This window comes from Callospermophilus lateralis, chromosome 12 (genome assembly GCF_048772815.1).
Source record: "Callospermophilus lateralis isolate mCalLat2 chromosome 12, mCalLat2.hap1, whole genome shotgun sequence".
NCBI classification, from domain to species: Eukaryota; Metazoa; Chordata; class Mammalia; order Rodentia; family Sciuridae; genus Callospermophilus; species Callospermophilus lateralis.
Genome location: NC_135316.1, coordinates 74,684,445 through 74,705,947, shown reverse-complemented (window position 1 = coordinate 74,705,947; position 21,503 = coordinate 74,684,445). Strand labels below are relative to the sequence as shown.

Genomic DNA, 21,503 nt, shown 5'->3' with positions numbered 1-21,503 from the left:
GTAGAAATTGACCAATGATTCTAATATAGTCAGGATGATTATATAGTTTAGGCAGCATGTCTAAAATTTCTGAATGTTAAATGTAGTAATGTTTTATATAAACTATATGAGCTGATACTAGAGCACTTATATGAAAGAAAGTAAATATGTCTAAACAAAAGAATGTTAATGGAAATAAAATTAGAATTGTAAATTATTTACAGAGAGGGGTAAAAATATAATTTGTGTTTTACTAGAATTGTATTAAATTCTGTTTTGTATTATAGAAAGAAAACTGAAAGTAAAGATTCTACTCAGGTCTATATTCAAGTTGACTTCTAAAGACAATTATCTTGGTGTCTCACCTTTCAAAATGAATTTTTTTTTTTCACAATAGCATTAGAATGGAAAGTTGAGCTATATCGAAATCCAGTAAGAATAATTAACTGTTTACAGCCTAGAATGTAAACCACAAGACTTGAAACTATGACTGTTTTATTAAGATAAAGACAAAGAACTGAATAGTATTGTTTTCTTTTTGTTTTTCTTTTTTCCTAGTAGCTCTTTCCTTTGGTTCTACATCTAATCATTAGGACTCCTTCCATAGCTTTTCTTTTAATCAGTAAACTCAAAAGCAGAGATTTTAAGGAATAGAGGCACAGTATTTCCAGTGGACTAAGATACAGGAATAGAGAAATGACATGGACCACACCAGGAAACAATTGGCCATATAGCTAGTTCAGTTTGAATGTAGGGGTATGAGAAACCAGTTACTTACCCAACATAGTAATACCGAGAACAACTGTCTATATTCAAAATTTATTAGCTAATAGACAATTCAGCATCAGCTAGAAAAGTTGAGGTGAAAATCAACTGGGAAAAAAAATAGACAAATTGTCCTTAAAAGTAGGTGTAAATGGAAAGCGAGCTGTAATCCCAGTGGTTCAGGAAGCTGAGGCAGGAGGTTTTCAGGTTCCAAGTCAGCCTCATCAATTTAGTGAGACCCTGACTCAAAAGATAAAAAGGACTGGGGGAATGTGGGTCAGTGGTTAAGCTCCCTGGGGTTTAATCCCTGGTAACAACAACAACAAAAAGAAACAATGGAAATGGGAGTAGTGAATATTTTAGCCTCCAGCAGTAGCTTTAGTGAAAAGTCAAAAGATTTGGTAAGTATATTCAGTTTAGAGGGGAAAAGAACTAGAAAATAATTTTGTTCTGCTGGGGTTGTGGCTCAGCGGTCATGTAAAAGGCACTGAGTTCGAATCTCAGCACCACTTATAAATATATAAAATAAAGGTCCATCAACAATTTTTTAAAAATCATTATTTAAAAAATAATAATTTTGTTGTATAAACACCTCAGTTCTTCAGGGGTAGCTTTGAAGAATCACAAACTGAAAGAGGATAATAACTGCAACCAAATGATCACTGATTTATTTCTTCCAATTTCATTCTTACCTAGTGACCAGGATGACCATGCTTAATCAATCTTTTGTCCTCTCATAAATATTTCATTAACTTCTCTAATATAGGGACCTTTTTTCTTAAACATATAACCACCATACTTGTCAATGCACTCACATATTAAGCCCTTATTTAAATATCTAGTTCCTGTTAAAATTTCTGATTGTTTCAAAAAGGTCTACATACTGTATTTGGTTGTCATATTTCTTAAAAGAGAAACTTTAACTAGAATGGTAGCGTGTTTCCATTGGAAAGAAATAGGAAATAATAGATAAATTCTAGTATAGACATCAATACTCAGAAAAGTAGAGACTCTACTTAGGAAGTTTATTAACTAAACATAGGAAGTCTAGTTGAAATGTGATTGTAGGTATAAGGCACTTAGGCCTAATTTTAAAGTGTAAAATTAAAAATGGCAAAGAAATAGATGAATTGAGATTGCAAATAATCAATTGGTTTTACTGGATGATTGATCACAAGAAAGTTGGTAATGGCAATGTGAGATTCCAGATTCATGGGCTGGAGCCACAGTTCAAAAAAAAAAAAAAAAAAAATTGCTGTGAGAGCAAACTGCAGACCCAAAGTGGGCTCAGGATCCTAAAGACTACCCAATCTTTGAGATCTGTCAAGAACAACTGCTCAAGAAACAAGCATCAGTTTATTTGGGAAATTGAGATTGAGATAAGAGAGGTAAACATACAGGATGGGCCACTGAGTAGCCCACCACTATCTCCAGAAGGAACTGCAATTTTTTATTTTATTTTTTTCCTGGTACCAGGGATTAAACCTCAGGGGCAGTGACCACTGAGCCACATCCCCATCCCTATTTGTATTTTATTTAGAGACAGGGTCTCCCTGTGTTGTTTAGTGCCTCACCATTGCCAGGCTGGCTTTGAACTCTTGATCCTCCAGCCTCAGCTTCCCAGAGCTGTTGGGATTACAGGCCTGCACCACTACGCCTGACAAGATTAATTCTGACTCTTTTTTTGTTTATTTTTTGTGGCTCTGGGGATTGAATCCAGGGCCTTGTGCATGCGAGGCAAACACTCTACCAAATGATCTCTCTCTCTAGCTGGATGGCAAATTTTTTATATAACCAGGGGTTTATAACTGGTTTGAAATTATCTGAATTTGGAAACCCTTCTCTAAAATCAGGAAGATACAGATGTTGGCCCCAGAAAGTCCCACTCTCTTTTGAGTTGATTAGGAAGACTCCAGGGACTAGGAAGGAGCCTGAACCTGTGAAATTCTTTCTTCCTTAGTCCTTGAATCTTTGGATGGTGTAAAGGTCACAAAATTCCCGCCTTCAGGGAATTTGTGGTGTTGTTACTGACTGGGAAGAGTCTTCTGGCCTGCATTTCTCCTGCAGATAACAGGTTGTTTTCTGAAAATTTTAACAAATCCTATTGATTTAAGCCAGGACAAGTTCAGAGTGATCCCAAGTAAATTGCTTTTCAAAGGCAAGCATGGGGGAAGGGTTCAGCACAATAGGCCCATACTATATAAAATTATACTTTTAACCTCACTTTCTCGCAGCTCATATCTGTCTGTTACCTATCAATTGACACAGGGTAAACACTGAGAATAATGGGTACATATTCATAATTAGAATACAAAAGAGCAAAAGACAAAACGTTTTTAAGGAAAAAATGTATGGCTAATAACACGTTATATTTTTATGATGCATTTCTTGATTGTTATGGTATATTTGTAATTTAGACAAGTCTAGGGAGTAGAGTCATCAAAACTTTTAGAAATATATGAAATGTTTGACTTCTAATTAGTTTAACTTTGTATGTAAGGAAAACAACATTCTTAAATTATACCATATACAAAAACTAACTCTGAATGGTCCAAGACTTAAAATAAAAGATCTGAAACTGTGAGACTCACACAAAAACAAGGGAAAAATACACACATACTCCCAGCATCTTCATGTCATGGCATTTCTCCTTGACCTGAACCCTTTGGCTATATCCCATTTTCCTAGGACCTCTAAGCTGGGGGAAGCAATATCCTCTCCTTATTTTGAGAAAATGTCCCAGTTTACTGACATCAAGGGTAGCCCAGAGTTTTAGGGATTATCCATTTCTTGTTCCACCTTCCAGCCTGGAACATTTAAATCACCCCACAGGGAAAGTCCTTCCCAGACAGTGTTTCTGGATAAGCTCCACTCTCCAGAACCAGTCTCTCATATCTGTAATGGACTATTGAGCATGGGTATCTGTAACCAACAGGCCTATGGGAAAGCTGCTTAAGCCATTCCCCACAGGAAATGGCCCACCCTCCAGGGAAAAATGTACAAATTAGGGGTTTTACTTCCAATGGTAATGATATAGTGATTATAGCTATTTTATGTACACTCCACAGATGGAGGTGTTCAAAGAGCTCTGACCCAGCTCTGAAACAGCCAGGGATCTTGAAAGAAAGTTGAAAGATTTTCAGTGATTTTTTTTTTTTTTTTTTTTTTTTTTTTTTAAGGGGAGAAGGGAAAAGCTTCAAGCTTCAGACTTGGCAGTTATTTCTTGGAAATGATACCAAAAACACAGGCAACAACAAAAAATAGATTTTACTTTTGTTTATCAAAAGATATTGTCAACACACTGAAAAGGCAGTCCACAGAATAGGAGAAATGTTTGCAAATTATGTATCTGATAAGAGGTTCGTGTTCAAAATATATAAAGAAGTCAACAACAATAAAAGCATGATAAATTGGCAAAGGAATTAAATAGACATTTCTCTAATGTGTCTTATGACACACAAATGACCAATAAAGGCAAGATGCTTAGCATCACTAATCATTAGGGAAATTCAAATCAAAACAACAAGGACATAACTACTCCACTCCCAATTTAGTATAGCTATTATCAGAAAAAGTAAATGTTGGCAAGAATGTATAGAAATTGGAAATCTTAGAAGAGGGTAGCCACCATGGAAGACAGTACAGTAGTTCCTAAAAATATTAAAAACAGAATGAACATATGACCCAGCAATTTCATTTTTGGGTATGTACCAAAGGAATACTTTATTCATAGCATTATTCACAGAAGCCAAGAGATAGAAGCAACCTAAATGTCTTATCAGATGAATGGACAAACAATATAGCATATACATAAGATGGAATGCTATAAAAAGGAAAGATTCTGATACATGCTTCAACATAGATGAACCTTGAAAAAGTTATATGTAGTATAAAATCCCACATATAAAAGGACAAATACTATATTCCAATTATATGAAGTACTTAGAATAGTCAAATTCATAGAGATAGAAGTAGAATGAAGATTTCTTGGGGCTAAGAGTCAGGAGTGATGGACAGTTAGTGTTTAATGGACACAGTATTGGGGAATATGAAAAAGTTTTGGAGATGGAGGGTGACAGTGACTGCACAGTAATGTAATTGTTTTTTTGTTTGTTTGGTTTGGGTGAGAAGTAACAGGTATTGAACCCAGGGGCACTTAACCACTGAGCCACATTTCCAGTCCTTTTTATTTTGAGACAGGGTCTTGCTAAGTTTTTTAGGGCCTCAGCCTCCCGAGCCACTGGGATTATAGGCATATGCCACCCACATCTGGCATGAGTGTTCTTAATGCTACAGAATTATGCAATTTTTTTTAGTTGTAAATGAACACAATACTTATTTTATTTATTTATTTTTATTTGGTGCTGAGGATCGACCCCAGTACCTTATATGTGCGAGTGAGACAAGCACTGTGCCACTGAGCCACAATTCCAGCCCCAGAATTATGTACCTTTAAATGGTTAAATTGGTATCTTTGATGTGTATTTAACCACAGTTTTAAAAAGTATTGAGAACATTCTTCCTGTGAAATATTTTTTAAAGCTTATAAAACATTGACATTAACATGAACATTTATATTTATTTCTTTCAATTTTGGTGCTTTTGGGTTAATTGAATATATATGGACTTTGCACACACGCAAAAAAGAATTGGAATTAAAATGACCCAATTGATTCTTGATTTTTGAATGATTATTTAATGTATATATATACTGTATAGAGACAAAAAGCAGTCTCTTGTCTTGAAGAACACCTTTTAACTTATTTCATGATTTTGTGCCTTATACTTTAATAAATGACTTTAAACTCTTTTTTTCTTGTTGGGTTTTTGTTGTTGTTTTTATTCTGGGAGTTGACCCAGAGATGCTTTACCATTGAGCCACATCCCTAGCCCTTTTATTTTATTTATTTGTTTGTTTATTGAGATCATCTCACAAGGTTAGCCAACACTGAGAGGAGACTATATTTTGGTAAACTAGTATAACAACTAGGGCAGTGCCTGGCACATGGTAGATATTCAATAAAATATTTGTTTAATGAAAAAAAGTTATGTATACATAATATTTGAAAATATGTTTAAATTTTTATCTGGAAAATGGGTATGAGGGAAGCATAAATTTCCTTTATGTGATTGATAAATGTATATATTTGTTGCAAGTCATTGGGAATAGATCTATTTTGGTTACATTTTTTAAATGTGCAGAAACTTGAGACAAAAATAGAAATATGTGAAGCACTAGTTTCTTAGTTATGGAATTAGTTAGATTTACTTTTGACAATGAGGAAAATACAAAACATGGAATTTTTGACAGTGCTTTGTATAAAGAACTAAATATTATAATGGAGGAACAAATCAGTGCTGTGGTTGTGCACATAAACCTTATTCTGTAATAAAAATAGTGTAGCTTTACAAGCATAGTCATTTTAATGAGAAAATTGAGGGGAAAATGGTTATTGAGGCTTGAGATAGTGATTTTTTTTGGAATCTTTAGAGAAGTAATTCTTAGATCTAAGTGGAAACTCTTTGGGCATATGCTTTCTTGCCTGGTGAATGGAGTAGAAATAGGTAAGGCATAGGTAGATCAACAGCTACAGTATTTCTTGTTTCGTATCTCCTTTCAGGATACCAAGTTAATACATCTCCAAGGCTTCATATTTTAGGTGATCATTATATCAAATGATATATAACTCAGAATAATTATTTTAATATGGCAATAAATATTGAGAATTAATATTTAACATTTTTTTAAAACTAACATTAAGGGAGAATTTGATTTATTTGGGGCTTTTATATTTTTACTGTATTTAGAATTAGGTATTTTATGTGACTCCTGGTCTTTTTCTTTGAAGTGAATTTGCATTTTTCTAGCTTAAGTTTATTGAAACTGAGCTCTTGCATGTCATTTCATGTTTTTCTCTTGACATGAAGTCTTATCTACCCTGATAAACATTCTTTTGAAAGATATACTACAAGGAACAAAATGCTATTTGTAAATTCTGCTCTTATCAAGGTGAAGATCAATTTTTACAAATTAACTGTTTTACTTATAAAAGGAAAAAATAGGAGCCAGGGTGACTCATGCCTATAATCCCAGAGAATTGGGAGACTGAAGCAAAAGGACTGCAAGTCCAAGCCAGTCTCCACAATTTAGAGAGGCCTTAAGCAACTTAGCAAGACCCTGTCTCAAAATAAAAAACTGGCTGGGGATGTGACTTAGTTGTTAAGTGCCCTTGGGTTCAATTCCCAGTACCGGAAAAAAAGAACTTAATATATTGAATACATTGAGAAGTTTTACTGAATATTTACCTGTATTTCCTTATTAAGTTGGCACAGTTAAAAAAGAAAATCCATTTCTTTTTCTATTATCATCTTTGTGTTTCCTATTACAGCACTGTGTTGGGCATATAGAAGGATTTTATTGAAATTTTGATGTAGAAATAAACTTTATTCTACTTAAAAGCTTTTAAAAACAACTAATTATGCACATAATACAAATGTTTTATTCTTTAAACATGGATTTTTAAAATGTATTCTCTTCTAAAAGGATTCTTTTTTTATTTAGGTGCTAATGTGTGGTTTTTGTTTTTGTTTTTGTCTTAAAAAAAAAACCTTGGAGTAAAGTAGCAGCACATAATGGTTTGTGGATTTTGAAAAGGTGCAGGCCATATTGTGCTGCCTCAAAAATACAAGGATCTGATCTTCCGAAGAAAATATATTTCTTTCTATTTATAGCTCTATGACAGTAATGTCAACAGTGCCTTAGCAGCACGTAAATATTGGCGTTAAGATTCTAAAATTATCTCCAGTATTAACTGTGCTGCTGAAGTAAGGTTGGCCATACTCTACAATTGTGGTTTTTTTTTTTTATAGTTTTAGTGATAATGTTTTCATTATTGATAATGATTAATGTGATTCTGTAAAAATATAATAACTTTCTACATGCATTAATTCTATTAAAATAGTATACTATTGACCCTTAGTATCCATTAGGGATTGGATCCAGGACCCCTGTGAATACCAAAATCTGCAGATGCTCAATTATTTTATATAAAATAGTACAGTATCTTGCATATAATCTGTGCATATTCCCCTGTATACTTTAAATCATCTCTTTATTACTTAAAATACCTAATACAGTGTATATGTAAATAGTTTTATTGTCTAGGGAATGACAAGAGGAACGAAGAGAAAAATTCATGCAGATATATTTTTCCCAAAAATATTTTTAATCCATGGTTTGTTGAATCCACAGATGCAGAACCCACAGACAAGGAGTGCTGGCTTTAATTGCAATTTAATAATTGTGTTAAATGGCATCAATAGTTTCCTGAGGGCTAAGGGTTTGGCTTGTAGGCATGAACCTGGGTTTGAACCCTGGTATTGAGGGGGGAAACAAAAATTCTTTCAAAAGAGTTTAAGCAGTGCTGTGCATAGTGGCAAATCTATAATCCCAGTAGTTTGGGAGGCTGGAGGATCATGGGTTCAAAGCCAGCCTCACTAACTTAGTAAGGCCCTGTCTCTAAATAAAACATTTAAAAGGGCTGGAGATGTGGCTCAGTAGTTAAGCACCCCTGAGTTCAATCCCAGGTACCAATAAATAAATAAAGCTTTAGGGAGCATCAGAGAAATTTTTTTGATGGACATAAGATAGGCCAAATATTGTTTTTTCCCTTGATTAAAACTTATGTTAGCTATTTGCTTATCTCACAAAGTTTATTGGACTGGGGATATAGCTTAGGGGTAGAAGTCTTGCTTAGCATACTCAACAGCCAGGTATTCAGTCCCCAGTACCAAATACACACACACACACGCCTAAAATAAGTTTTAGTAATGCTTCTAAATATTTCATTATTAATTTGAAGGGGGAAAAACATCAAAAATGTAAACTAAATTCCTGAACATCTAAGTTTCAAAATGCACTAATCATAACTTGAAAGGTAGGAACAACCTTATATATGATCAGTCTATTCATTGGGTAGCTGAGGAAACAAATTAATTAGCAGCAGATGACAGATTAGAATTTAAATCCCATGTCTTTAACTTTATAATAGACTACTGTTTTTTTTCTTGTTTTTACTAAAATGTTTTCTTAAATCCTTAGCTGAAGATTTTTGACGAGTTGAAAATGTGAAGATCTTCTGTACATTTTTATATCCAATATTTAACTTCAGAGTAAGACCAAATTGTAATTTAGTTATTAATTTATAACTGTATAAATAAGTCAAAATACTTTAATTACGATTTAAAGGAAAATACTCTTTACCTTATATTTCTGTTTGTTATATTGGAAGTCATTTAAAAATGATGTTTAGTATAATTTAAGTAACTATGCAATGTATCATAATTCTGTGTTTTTTCTTCAAGGAACATTTTACCCTTTCCATTTTAACCAGACAATAAATATACAATAAAAGCAGTTCTTGGTGAATTACTTCCAATAATAATTATCTATTTTTAAAATCCTAAAAATATTTCAGGTTTTGAGGAATTGTCAATGAGTAAAATCCTTCTGTTTTCATTCTAATTTGAAGGCAAAGTCTTTAATGTAAGACAAAACTCTCATCTTTAAGACAAATTTTGCCTTTTTTTCCTTCTGTTATTATAGTTATAAGTGTTTTTAAGCCACTGAGTAGCATTACTAATAATATGCACATGTTAGCCATACTTGGATTTGCAAGATTATACTTTATCTCTAAGTTCATGTATATATTTGTTTAGAAGTTGACATTCTAAATCAAAAATTTCTTTTCCTTTTGCAGGTGGATATTACTATCCCTTCCTCATGGAAAATGTTTTATTCTAAGTGTTGTTTCTCATTGAGTATTATCAAAAAGGAGAAAAATTATTGTCCTAAATTTTTGAGATAGATTTGGCAATAGTAAGTATTTAGATATATCACATATCTGAGAGAAGAAGTAAGAGATCATCAGTATATTCCTATCTACTAAAAAGTTTTATTTTCTTTTATCAAAGGATTTTTTTTTTTATAACTTGTTACTAATAGCTTGAGCCCCTTTAATGCAGAACTAACTCCCTCACCAGCACTAAGGTTCTCGCCTTGTTTATTTTATAAAATATAATCCAGATATTTCTATTCTTTCTCTTTTTTTTCTTTTTCTCCTTTTTTTTTTTTTTTTAACATTGTTCAAAATCAAGCCCAGTGCCTCATACTAGGCAAACACACTACCACTCAACTACATTCCAGCCCTCTAATATTTTTTGAGGCTGTATGCAATGAAAAATATTTTGATAAAATGAATGTTTAAATCTTTTAAGTTATGATTACTGTGTAAGATGACTAGTTAGTTGCTGGTTTTTATTTTTATTGTGTTGAAATTAAATGCAACATTTATAATTTTTACTTGGGTTTATTTATTAATTATTAATACATGGAAATCATGCAAAAACTTCATGAATATTAGGTTAGCATATTGATAACTTCAGATCCTCCCTAATTCTATAGGACTTTGAATATTGTGTTCATATGATAGGACTTTTATATTTTGAAAAGATATAAACTTCCCAAAGAATCTTATTATTTATAGCAATCTTATACATAGCATCAGATTTTGAGATATTCTGCTGAAAATTTGATTTCTTTTTCTTTCTGTATGCATGTATTTTATGGGGATCAACCCAGAACCTTTGGCATGCTAAACAAGTATTGAATCACTAAACTACATACACCTCCAGACCAAAACAAGAAAAAATTTTTAAGTTATTTTTATACTAAATGTTCCTTGACCTGATTAGCTTACTACTGAATGTATACTGTTTCTTTTATATACTTAGCATGGATGTTCTTAGCAATTTGGGAGGCAACTCAGTGAGACCTGTCTCAAAATAAAAATACAAAATAGGGCTGGGGATGTGGCTCAGTGGTCAAGTGCTTGCCTGGCACATGTGAGGCACTGGGTTCAATCCTCAGCACCATATAGAAATAAATAAAGGTATTGTGTCCATCTACAACTAAAAACTCTTTTTATTTAAAAAAAAAAAAACTCTTTAGAAAGAGATGGAAACTGTATCTCATCCCATAGTTTATTTCCAAATGATTTTTGAGAATGCTTCTACTTGATCACTTTAAAATACAACATTGTAGGGCTGGGGCTCAGCCATAGAGTGTTCGCCTCGCACATGGAAGGCCAGGGTTCGATCCTCAGCACCGCATATAAATAAATAAAATAAAGTTAAAAAAATACAAGATTAGAACTGAGCATGGTGGCAAGGAAGATCTTCAGTTCAAAGCCAGCTTCAGTAACTTAAAAAGGCCCTAAGCAATTTAGCAGTACCCTGCCTCAAAATAAAAAGATTTTTAAAAAGGGGCTGGGGATGTGACTCCATGGTGAAGCATTTCTGAGTTCAATCTCTGGTACCAAAAAAAAAAAAAAAAAAAAAAAAAACTAAAATACCACATTAGTATGAAACAATGAAGTTTGTCTAGTATATGCTGTTCCATAGTATAAATAAAGTTTAAGTGCAGCATTTCTTTTTTCATTTCCCCACATTTTTTTATTTATAGTTGTACATACTGATGGAATTTGTTGCTACATATTTGTACATGCACATGATATCAAGTACATCATTTCTTAAGAGAATTTGTAATTTTTAACTTGGACTTCAGAGGTTTATGTCAGTTTTTATGTTTCCATGTATTTTTTGGAAGTGTCAGAATGCTAATATTGAAAACAACATTAAAAATAGTTAAGTAGGTTTGGAATACTGACATTGCTGTACAAATTTATTCTACTATTTGGGTGCTAAAGATGATCACAGAACAAAGCAAATTTCAGCCCTTAGGAAACTTAAAATCTTTTTTTTTTTTTTTTTTTTTTTTAGAAAGAGTGAGAGAGAATTTTTTAATATTTATTTTTTAGTACTTGGCGGACACAACATCTTTGTTTGTACGTGGTGCTGAGGATCAAACCCTGGCCGCACGCATGCCAGGCGGGCGCGCTACCACTTGAGCCACATCCCCAGCCCCAGGAAACTTAAAATCTTGAGGATAGCAGATAGTTAATGGAATAGAAAATTGGTACACTTTATGTGATTTGTCAGACAGTTATAAGTTCTATGAAGAAAATAAAGCAGGGAATATGGAAATGATGCAATAACTCAGGAGAAGTCTGTTTTAAATAATATGTAAGAAGATATCTCCTAGAGATAACATTTAAACAAAATAAAATGATCTCCAGGAAAGACCATTCAAGCTGATGAAATAACAAGCAACAAAGATCTTGAAGCTGATGAATTTTTTGTGGGTAAAGGAACAGCAAGAAAGTATTATGTGATTATGAGCCAAGGAGGGGAATAGTAGCTAATAGCATCAAAAAGTCTATAAAAGTCAGATCTTACATCTGTTCAAGATTCTAACTTAAAAGCCAAGTGTGGTGGACAATGCCTGTAATCCCAGCAGCTCAGGGAGCTAAGGCAGGAGGATTGTGAGTACCAAAGCCAGCCTCAGAAACTCAGCAAGGCCCAAAGCAACACAGCAAGACCCTGTCTCTAAATAAAATACAAAAAAAAAAAAAACAAGGTTGGGGATGTGGCTCAGTTGAGCACTCCTGGGTTCAATCCCTAGTACCACTTAATCTTAAAATTCAGTTTTTCATAATTCTTTAGAGACAACTTTGATAGTTATATGTGCCTCTGCCTATTGAACTTTTACATATTGTACAGAACATTCTTATGAATATGATTCAAGATTGTAACCTCCATCTGAGACCATTTGGAGTACAAACAATGTGCACGGTTAATAGGTATGTGTATGGTTATCAGGATTTAATGAATTTTGCTTTGATGACACAAATTATTTTCCATTTCATCAGTTTATCTGGAGTCAAAGCTAATGGATCCAAGGGACATTAAATTTGTCCATATTTGTCATCTACCCAAACGACAGTCATCTTTGATTCATCCAGCCTTAGAATTGCTACTGCCATTAAGTACTTTATTATTTCTCACTTATTTTCTTCAACAGTTTTTCAGCTGAGAAATTCTTTGCCTCTAATTACTTCAGTCTAACAATTTCATCATCGTTAGTATATACCACTAATTTAACCTGCTAAAACACCTCTTCCTATATTATAAAATTCAAACTCCTTAGCTTGGTATCTCATGATCTTACCTCAGTGTTTTCTAAGTTAACTTTTTCTTCAAATGAACTAATTCTAATCCATTCATTTTTCTTCTTCTGTGCCTTTTTTTAATGCCATTATACTACTTTATTTACTTTAGTTCTCCCCCATATTATTCTGGTACCTTTTTTAAATGTTAAATCTCTCATGTATGCCAAGTATTTCTTGACTTTTGACAATCTGGCATTAGCCATTCTTCTCATAGTATGCACAATTTATGTCTATAGTTTTTGTTTTGTGTTTTTGAGACATTATAGCACTGTTGCCCAGGTAGTCCTTGAAATTGAGATCTTCCTGCCTCAGCCTCCAAGTAGCTGGATTACCAGCATATATCATTGCATCCAGCTTTATATTTGTAACTTAACCTTTTTCTGTTCCTTATTGTACCTAAGGACTATAACACTTCTGTCATTAATTGTGCCTCGTTTATTTGTACATGTTAACCTTTTAAATGTACTAATAATATGAATAAAAATTTAAGAAACAAAATGAAGACAAGCAGATGGACTAAGACAACTTCAAAATACCTGCCTAAATATTAGGTCACAAAGTTAATATACTGCTTTATTTTGTCAAGTGATAGAGTTGATATAGTTTTTTCTCTTTGTGTGTTAGTTATGTATGAGCCAGCTATGATATGTTTATGATTTTAGCTTAATAAATATGTTCTTGTAAAAAGTATTCCATGTATTTTTTATAGTGTTCTTAAAAGATTGGAAAAATGTATTTAAGCGCCCAGTAATAAAAGGCTGCTAAAATAACATGCTGAATAGAATACTGTATATCTGTTTAAAATAATGTAGGTGAATATTTAATGAGCTAAAAAGTTGTTCACAGAGGATAAAGGTTATCATATAATGTGAACACACTCACTAAAATAAAATATGTGCTACACTTATCACTGGTTCCTCGGGTAAGAGATAAACTTATTGGGGTGGAAGGATATTATTGTTTGATTATAAATAAGCACATATGGTTTTTGTGATGTGGAAAGTTTTTTTGTTTTTCCCAAAGGGAGAGAGAATTCCTTAAAAATAAAAAGTTATTTAAAGGGCCTTACCACCACACAATTACTTCCTTTGGATATCTATAAAAGGGAATAATACTATGCTCAGGAACTTTAGAACTTAAAATAGAGGAACTGAACAGATAATGTTAAAATCAGATCATTTGAAATCAACTTCATCTAGTAGACATGGTGGCATACACCAGTAATCCCAGTGACTTGGGAGGCTAAGGTAGGAGGATTGCAAGTTTGAGGCCAGCTTTAACAACTTAGACCCTGTATCAAAATAAATCCAAAAATGGCTGAGGATGTGGCACAGTGGTTAACCTCCCCTGCATTCTAAGTCCTCAAAGAAATATCAAAAATATCCCCTTCTCCTCCAGCCCCCAAAACTTCTAAGGTAAGTATTAAAAAAAAGTGTAGGTAAATACATTTTAATTCTAAAACTGTGTTAATAAACTATAGAGAATACAAATCTATTCCTGTGCCAGGGATAAGAAAAAGCGTGTACAAAAAAATTGGAAATATGCTTCTGGTTCAAATTTTTCTGCAAACTTGAATAAAATACCACTAACTGTTCCATCATATTATAATATAAAAGTGTTTCAAATTAGAATTAATATCTTGTTTTTGTTTCGTAACAGTACTGGGAATTGAACCCCAAGGGTGCTTTACCACTTGTTATAAGCACTTATTATTTTATATTTTTTTTATATTTTGAGACAAGATCTTGCCATGTTACTGGGACTGGCCTTGAACTTATGATTCTCCTTCCTTGGCCTCCTGAGCCACTAGGATTACAGATGTGCACCACTGTGTGCAACTAAAATTATTTTTTCCTACTATTTTAATAAATGTGAGGATATGAAAAGTACATTTTATAAGAACGTGCATATCATCCCCAAGAGTATTTTCCCATGGTTTGAAAAGCGTTTTGAGACAAGGAAGGTCACTCACTGAAAGGTTTTAAATAGGAAGAGTGGGAGAAATTAATGAAATGTACTGCTCAGAATTTATTGCAAGAAATCTAACGCCTGTATATTTTGAGTTTCTTTTGTACCTCCATAATCATATCAGTTTTCATCAAAATGTTCTAGAATTGTAGGATTCTCATTTGGTTTTTCAAAAAATATTTATCAGTGGTAATGACAATCAGTTATGTATATTTCAACTTAAAAATGGTTGAGTCAGGCATGGTGTCACACACCTGTAATCCCAGCAACTGAAGGCCAAAACAGAAGGATCAACAACTTAGACCCTGTCTAAACATTTGAAGGCTGAGGATGTACCTCACGGGTAAAGCTCCCCTGGATCCATCCCCAGTACTTTGGGAGCAGGGGAAGGAAGGTTATAAACTGTAAATTAATAAATGGTGTAGTGAATGTTTGACTTATTAATAGTGAACACGTTTTTCTCACAATATGACCCATTTAGAATGTAAGTAAAAATTGTGTCAACCCATTTTTCTCACTTAATATTTTGTAATTTAAAAACTCTTAACTTGAAAAACAACTGAGTTAATAAACTTATTCAGAAGTCTAAAAGTCTGACTATGGAAAGAGGGGTGTTTATCAAAAAACAAACCTGTAATGCAGATTTCAATCAGATCCTCTGTTATTCTACTTCTATAAGCATTTTAGTGGGCATTTTATCCTTTAATTTAAAAGAAAAAAAAGTTTAGTGGTCCATAATAGTTACAACATTGTCATCAGTATTGTTTTTTAAATATTTTTATTTATATTTTTTAGTTGTAAATGGACACAATACCTCTATTTAAGAGAGAATTTTTATAATATTTATTTTTTAGTTCTTGGTGGACACAACATCTTTATTTTATTTTTATGTGGTGCTGAGGATCAAACTCAGTGCCTCACACATGCTAGGTGAGTCCTCTATCACTGAGCTGCAACTGCAGTCCCTCAATATCATTTTTGAATTGGTGGTTCTAATGTGTTTAGATGCCTCCAAAATTCAAGAAATTTGAGCTTTAAAAATGAATGACTTGTTCTTTCTAGAAAGTTCTACATAGTTCTCTTAGGAAGAATTTATTAAGTAAAATTCCTACAGTGTACTCTTATTTTCAAGGATACTTGGTTTCTGTATAATCAAGTTGGAGAATTTAATTTGGAGTCTAAGTAGATTTCAAATTTTTCAAAATTATCATGAAAGTTTCATTTATTCAGGTTAAACTGTTACTATTTCCTAATAAACATAAGAGTTATTCAAATATAAGTAGTGACTGAAAGTACTAAAAAGCTTTTTTCAAAAAAGAAAATCTTGAAATTTGGTTATTTATTGCACTAGAGGGCAAAAGGGTTTTAATTTTGACAGAGGCAGATATAAACTATAAGTTTTCTGCCAGTTATGGAGTAGACATTTTGGAAGTGTGCTTAACCTTAAAATTAATGAAATAAGAAAAACAATAAGATTGAAAGGACATCTTTTGAAATGCAAATACTGGGACTGGGACAAATACTTTCCTTGAAAAATGTAGAGCATTTGTCCTAAAGGATTTTACTTATTTTTATGGGTGGTTTGGTTTGGTTGGAATGCTGGGGATTCAACCCAAGACTTCAAACATACTAAACAAGCACTCTACCAGTGAGCTACACCCCCAAATACCTAAAGCACAATTTAACTAAAAAAAATGGTAAGAAAAATTGTGGATTTTTTTAAACAATTTTTACTGGAGATGTGCATAACTGATACTTAGGAAGGTAGTCACAAGTTCAGGGTTTATGGAAACAACATTTCTTTGAGATACATGAAATAGTGAAAATATTGTGCTAAGAACATAATTTTTAAATATTTCCAAAAGCTTTTAAAATTTAGTATTTGTCTTCAAAAAGGTGTCCTTGGGGGTGGTTGGGAATCCCATTGTAGAACTGGATCATTAAATAGTAATTTTCCTCTTCAGACTTCCAAGGAAAATAAAGGTAAAGAATTTGAGTTAGCTTAGAGGGAAGGAATCAATTTCACCAAAATTGTTTAATCGTAGTTTTGGAGAGAATTGAGTTATAGTGTCGTTTAGACATTAATAAGACTGTGAAGCCACCAGGTGCGAACACCTATAATCTCAATGGCTCAGGAGGCTGAGACAGGAGGATTGTGAGTTCAAAAAGTGAGGTGCTTAGGAACTCAATTGAGACCCTGTCTCTAAATAAAATACAAAATAGGGCTGGGATGTGGCTCAGTGGTCCAGTGCCCCTGAATCCTGAGTTTCATCCCAGGTACCCCAAAAAAGAAGAAGCCATAGCTTCTGTTTAGGATTGCCCCTCTTGGATTTTTTTCTCCCCGTAAAATATTCCAGAGGTTAAATTCAGTTGGCACTTTTCTCAACCTAATAGGCATATAACAGGTGCTCAGTCTTAAATGGAGTGTTCCTGGGAAGATCAATCTCAAATCTGAAATTGGCCATGGGTGATGGGTCTAGTTTCCAGCAGGAAATAGTCATTCTGTCTTTGCCAGTCTTCAGACTAACACATTGTTGAGACTTAAATAATGTTATATCTCAGTTGAGAGCATAATTTTTATGACATTTTTAAGTGCAGGCTCCATAGTTTTTATAGTTCAAGAACTTACCCTGCTACTCTTCAAAATTATGAGATTCTTGATAGAATTGTAAACACATTTAATGAATATATCCCTGACACATGTTAATATTATTTTGTTCCTCTGGGAAATAGGCCAGTAAATTTTTACTGTTTGAGTGTTGTTTTAGTGAAAATGACTCAAAACTTTTCAATACCTACCTGATAAGGTTGTTTTTTCATAAATGTGTTGAAAACTACTCAAGCCTTAGGTACATCTACTAGTAATAGAAATAATTGCTAATATGTTCCTTTACCAGAAACACTTTACATTTGTTAACTTATTTCTCACAACTACCCAATGAGAGAGCTGTATTATTATCTGTCATAGGTAAGAAGTTTGGTCACGGGGAAATGCAGGCCAGCATCACATAACTAGTAATTGGGGGAGTTGGGATTCAGGCTCAAGGGGTTTGTAGAGTTTGAGCTCTCATGAGCTACATTGCAGCTTCTGTCTCACAGCCAACAAGAGGAAAGGGAAGCAACTACATAAAAAGCTGTAAACTGCACAAAATTATATTGATACCTTTCTTTAGGTAGCACTTTTAATTTCCAAGGTGCTTTGAGTTTTAGGTCATTGTCTTACTTTATTCCAATCATAATAGCCCACGTCTTTGCATACTTTACTGACTGCTTTGATTGTAAGAGAAATCAATGGAGGTAGTGAGATTGACTTTCCAGAACTTTTTATAAAAAAGAAAAAAGTATTAGAGACTAGTAACAATGAAATTTTTACTCCTGGGAATTGAACCCCCTGTGTTCTACCACTGAGCTACATCTCCACCTCTTTATTTTTATTTTATTTTTTATTTATGACTCACTAAGTTGCTGGGTCTGGCCTAAAACTTGTGACCCTCCTGCCTTAGCCTAGCCAAATTACGGGGATTATGAGCGTATGCTACCATGCCCAGCATACAACTTTTTAAAATAGGTTATGGAAATATTAAACCAAGCACGAGTTTTAAATATTGTATGACCCATTGCCAAGGAAGTACATTTAGAAGAATATTTCAGTAGCATTAGGGATGGTCTCTATATATAGGTCCATGTCCTTCATATGTATTTGTGGTTCATGGCTATACATTCAGATAAATGAATTCAGTTAGATCTTGCCATGTAATCGCATAGTCCACCTGTAAGAAACTACCTTTGTTCAACTGTCCAGAATAAGTGTATACAATCTATAGGTCATAGTTTGTTGTTTTTAACTGATGCACCAAACCAATATCATCTCACTTGAACATACTGTCCCTTTTTGGAAATTCACCAAAATCTAGTAGAGAAAATAGGCCTTTGAAACTGAAAGGGTACAGACAATCCATTTAAATTGTAAACTTACCTTAGGTATACCTTGTTTCTTAGATATACCATATTGTTTCATGTCAATATAAAGGATTAGAAAGGATTAATCATTACTAATCTCATTCTGTCTCAGTAATTCCAAGGAATATAGCAAATTCTCATTGCACTCTGTAGAATTTTTCTTACATATTATTTCAGAAGAGCAACATGTTCCCCTTTACAAACAAATAGCTCCCTTTTCTGCATTATCACACTTAGAAGGTCTACTTCTTGTTTTATGTTGTGATTATGTTCTACCATATTTCTCTCCTAGCCTGTAAATTTAATAGGTTTGAGTCCAAACTATTTTACCTTAGTTTACTTAATGACTAGTGTAGTAAATAGAGCTGTTAACCTCACATAACACTCAGCAGTATCTTAGTTCCCTTATTTAATAGAATGCTTAGATGTCACTATTAGTATGGCTACTCAAAAGCAACTCATTGGTCAGGTAGCCAGAAACTTATGTTGTTTTGGTGGAATTCCACAGTGCTCATTTAAGTCAAGTTTATAGGTCACCAACAGTTTTATTGAAAGATCAGAAAAAATGAGAAATATGAAATGGTGCATGTCAAGCAATATTGTTTTATGTGTGTGAAACAAGTCTTTGTAAGGGTCATTTTTCATTGAGATAATAGTTGAATAAATTTCATGAAGCTTATTTACTTCCTAGATAACAAATTATATCTGTTGTAATTTTATATTTATTTACTTATTTATTTTTGTACTGGGTATTGAACCCAGGGGTATTTTATCACTGAGCTACATTCCCAGCCCTTGGTTGTTTTTTTTTTTTTTTGTAATTTTGATACAGGGTTTTGCTAAATTACTTAGACTGACCTCGAACTTGTGGTCCTCCTGCCTCAGCCTCCTAAACTGCTGGGATTACAAGCATGCACCACTGCACCCAGGTGACCCTTTGGTTTCTTTATCCTTGTTTAAGAGTGCTTCAAAATCCAAATCAAGCTTGCTTAGACTGATGAATTCACATTGACTTTTGGGTAAGAATCTAACCAGAACAGTAGATTATAGCTTCCTGTGTGTTTCTGCCTAATCAATAAACAGTTTTCACTTTCTCCCAACAGGATTATAGAGTATGAATATGACCCCTTTTCCTAGCACTGTATTTGTGATCTTGCTGATTTTCTAGACTTAACTCTGCCTGCCTACATACATCCATAGAATTCAGACACTTTGACTTGCATTTGGAAACCATCTGGTTTCTTGACTCTGCTTTGGTTTAAGGACACAAATGTATTAACTGAAGCTCCAACTTTAACCCTGTGTTTGTATGTAAACCCTTGAATTGATTTCACATCGTGGCCTCTGTTGCTCTTCATACTTAATTCTTGTGAAATCAGGCATGATCTAGCTAGCTATCGGTAAAATATTTGGATGGTAATTTTTTATCTTTTTTTTTTAAAACTAAGTTCTGTAGTTTTCTAAAACTAAGTGCTCACTGTTGGATAGCACTTGGTAACCTAATTTTTAGAAAATTAGAAGCCCAAGGTTTTGTTGAAATAGAAAAAGATTTTGACATCAAGACAACTCATGGCACTGTGTCTACACTTAATTTGCTTTAGATAGATAATTGCATAATAGAATTTATCCCAAGACTTGTCAAAGGAGGTAGAAGAATGGCTGATGAGATCATCTCATAATTTTGTCCTCAATCTAAACCTGCATAAATATTAGCCATAGAGAGGCCTAAAGTAGTTGAGAACTCCTTTATTTAGCCAAGATTGCTTTTTATCTTGTTTCATGTCCTATCTTATAATTTTTAAATGAAATTATGCTCCTTAAATTTTCATAATTTTCCATTTGTGTATAAAATGTAATTGGTATCTACTGATTTTAAATTAACATATCCTTCCATATATAAGGAAAATGTTAAACTGAAAATATATCTGATAGCTATTATTATCTAATTCATATCGAGTGATTTAATCTAATTTAACATAGCAACTTCTAAAGGTAAGTAAGAATTTTTTAAATTTTTACCAGCTATCATAGTCTTATAGCCTCTGTTTTAAAGGTGTTTAAATATACAGTATTTTTGTATTCAACTTCTCATAGTTGAAGAGATTTCTCATAGAAATAGTGAAATGAAGCCAGGTGGTGTTGTGTACACCTGTAATTCAAGCTTCCTGGGAGGCTGAGGCAGGAGGACCACAAGTTTGAGGACATCCTAGGCAATTCAGCAAAACCATATTTCAAAAAAGAATGTAAAGTGGTAAAGTGCCCTAGATTCAATCCCTTTAAACCCTTTACCACACACACACACACAAGAAGATGATTATAAGAATAATTATTTTTTCCAGCAACTCGGGAGGCTGAGATAGGAGGATCACCTCAGCAATAGCGAGGTGCTAAGAAACAAACTGAGACCCAGCCCTATTTAGAGACCCTGTCTCTAAATAACATACAAAATAGAGCTGGGGATGCAGCTCAGTGGTCCAATGCTCCTGAGTTCAATCCCCAGTACAAAAAAAAGAAGAAGAAGAAGAATTATTTTGAAAATTCAAGCTGGGCAAAGTGGCACACATCTGTAATTCCAACAGCTAGAGAGGCTGAGGCAGGAGAATCACAAGTTGGAGGCCAGCCTAGGCATTTTAGCAAAACTCTATTTCAAAAAAGGCTGTAACCCAGTGGTAAAGTGCCCCTGGATTCAATCCCTGTAACCCT

The 21,503-nt window shown here is 33.4% G+C and overlaps 1 long non-coding RNA gene across 5 annotated transcripts in view; it reads left to right on the top strand.

The window, feature by feature from the left end:
- LOC143411601 (uncharacterized) overlaps positions 1-21,503 on the top strand; it is a 119,183-nt gene that overhangs the window by 57,506 nt on the left and 40,174 nt on the right. For 4 of the 5 annotated variants that reach the window (XR_013092876.1, XR_013092873.1, XR_013092872.1 and 1 more), the window contains one exon: positions 9,504-9,622. The exons of the other annotated variant lie outside the window; for it this stretch is intronic. This is a non-coding gene — a long non-coding RNA (uncharacterized LOC143411601). The remainder of the gene's footprint in view (positions 1-9,503; positions 9,623-21,503) is intronic. 5 annotated transcript variants of the gene reach the window in all.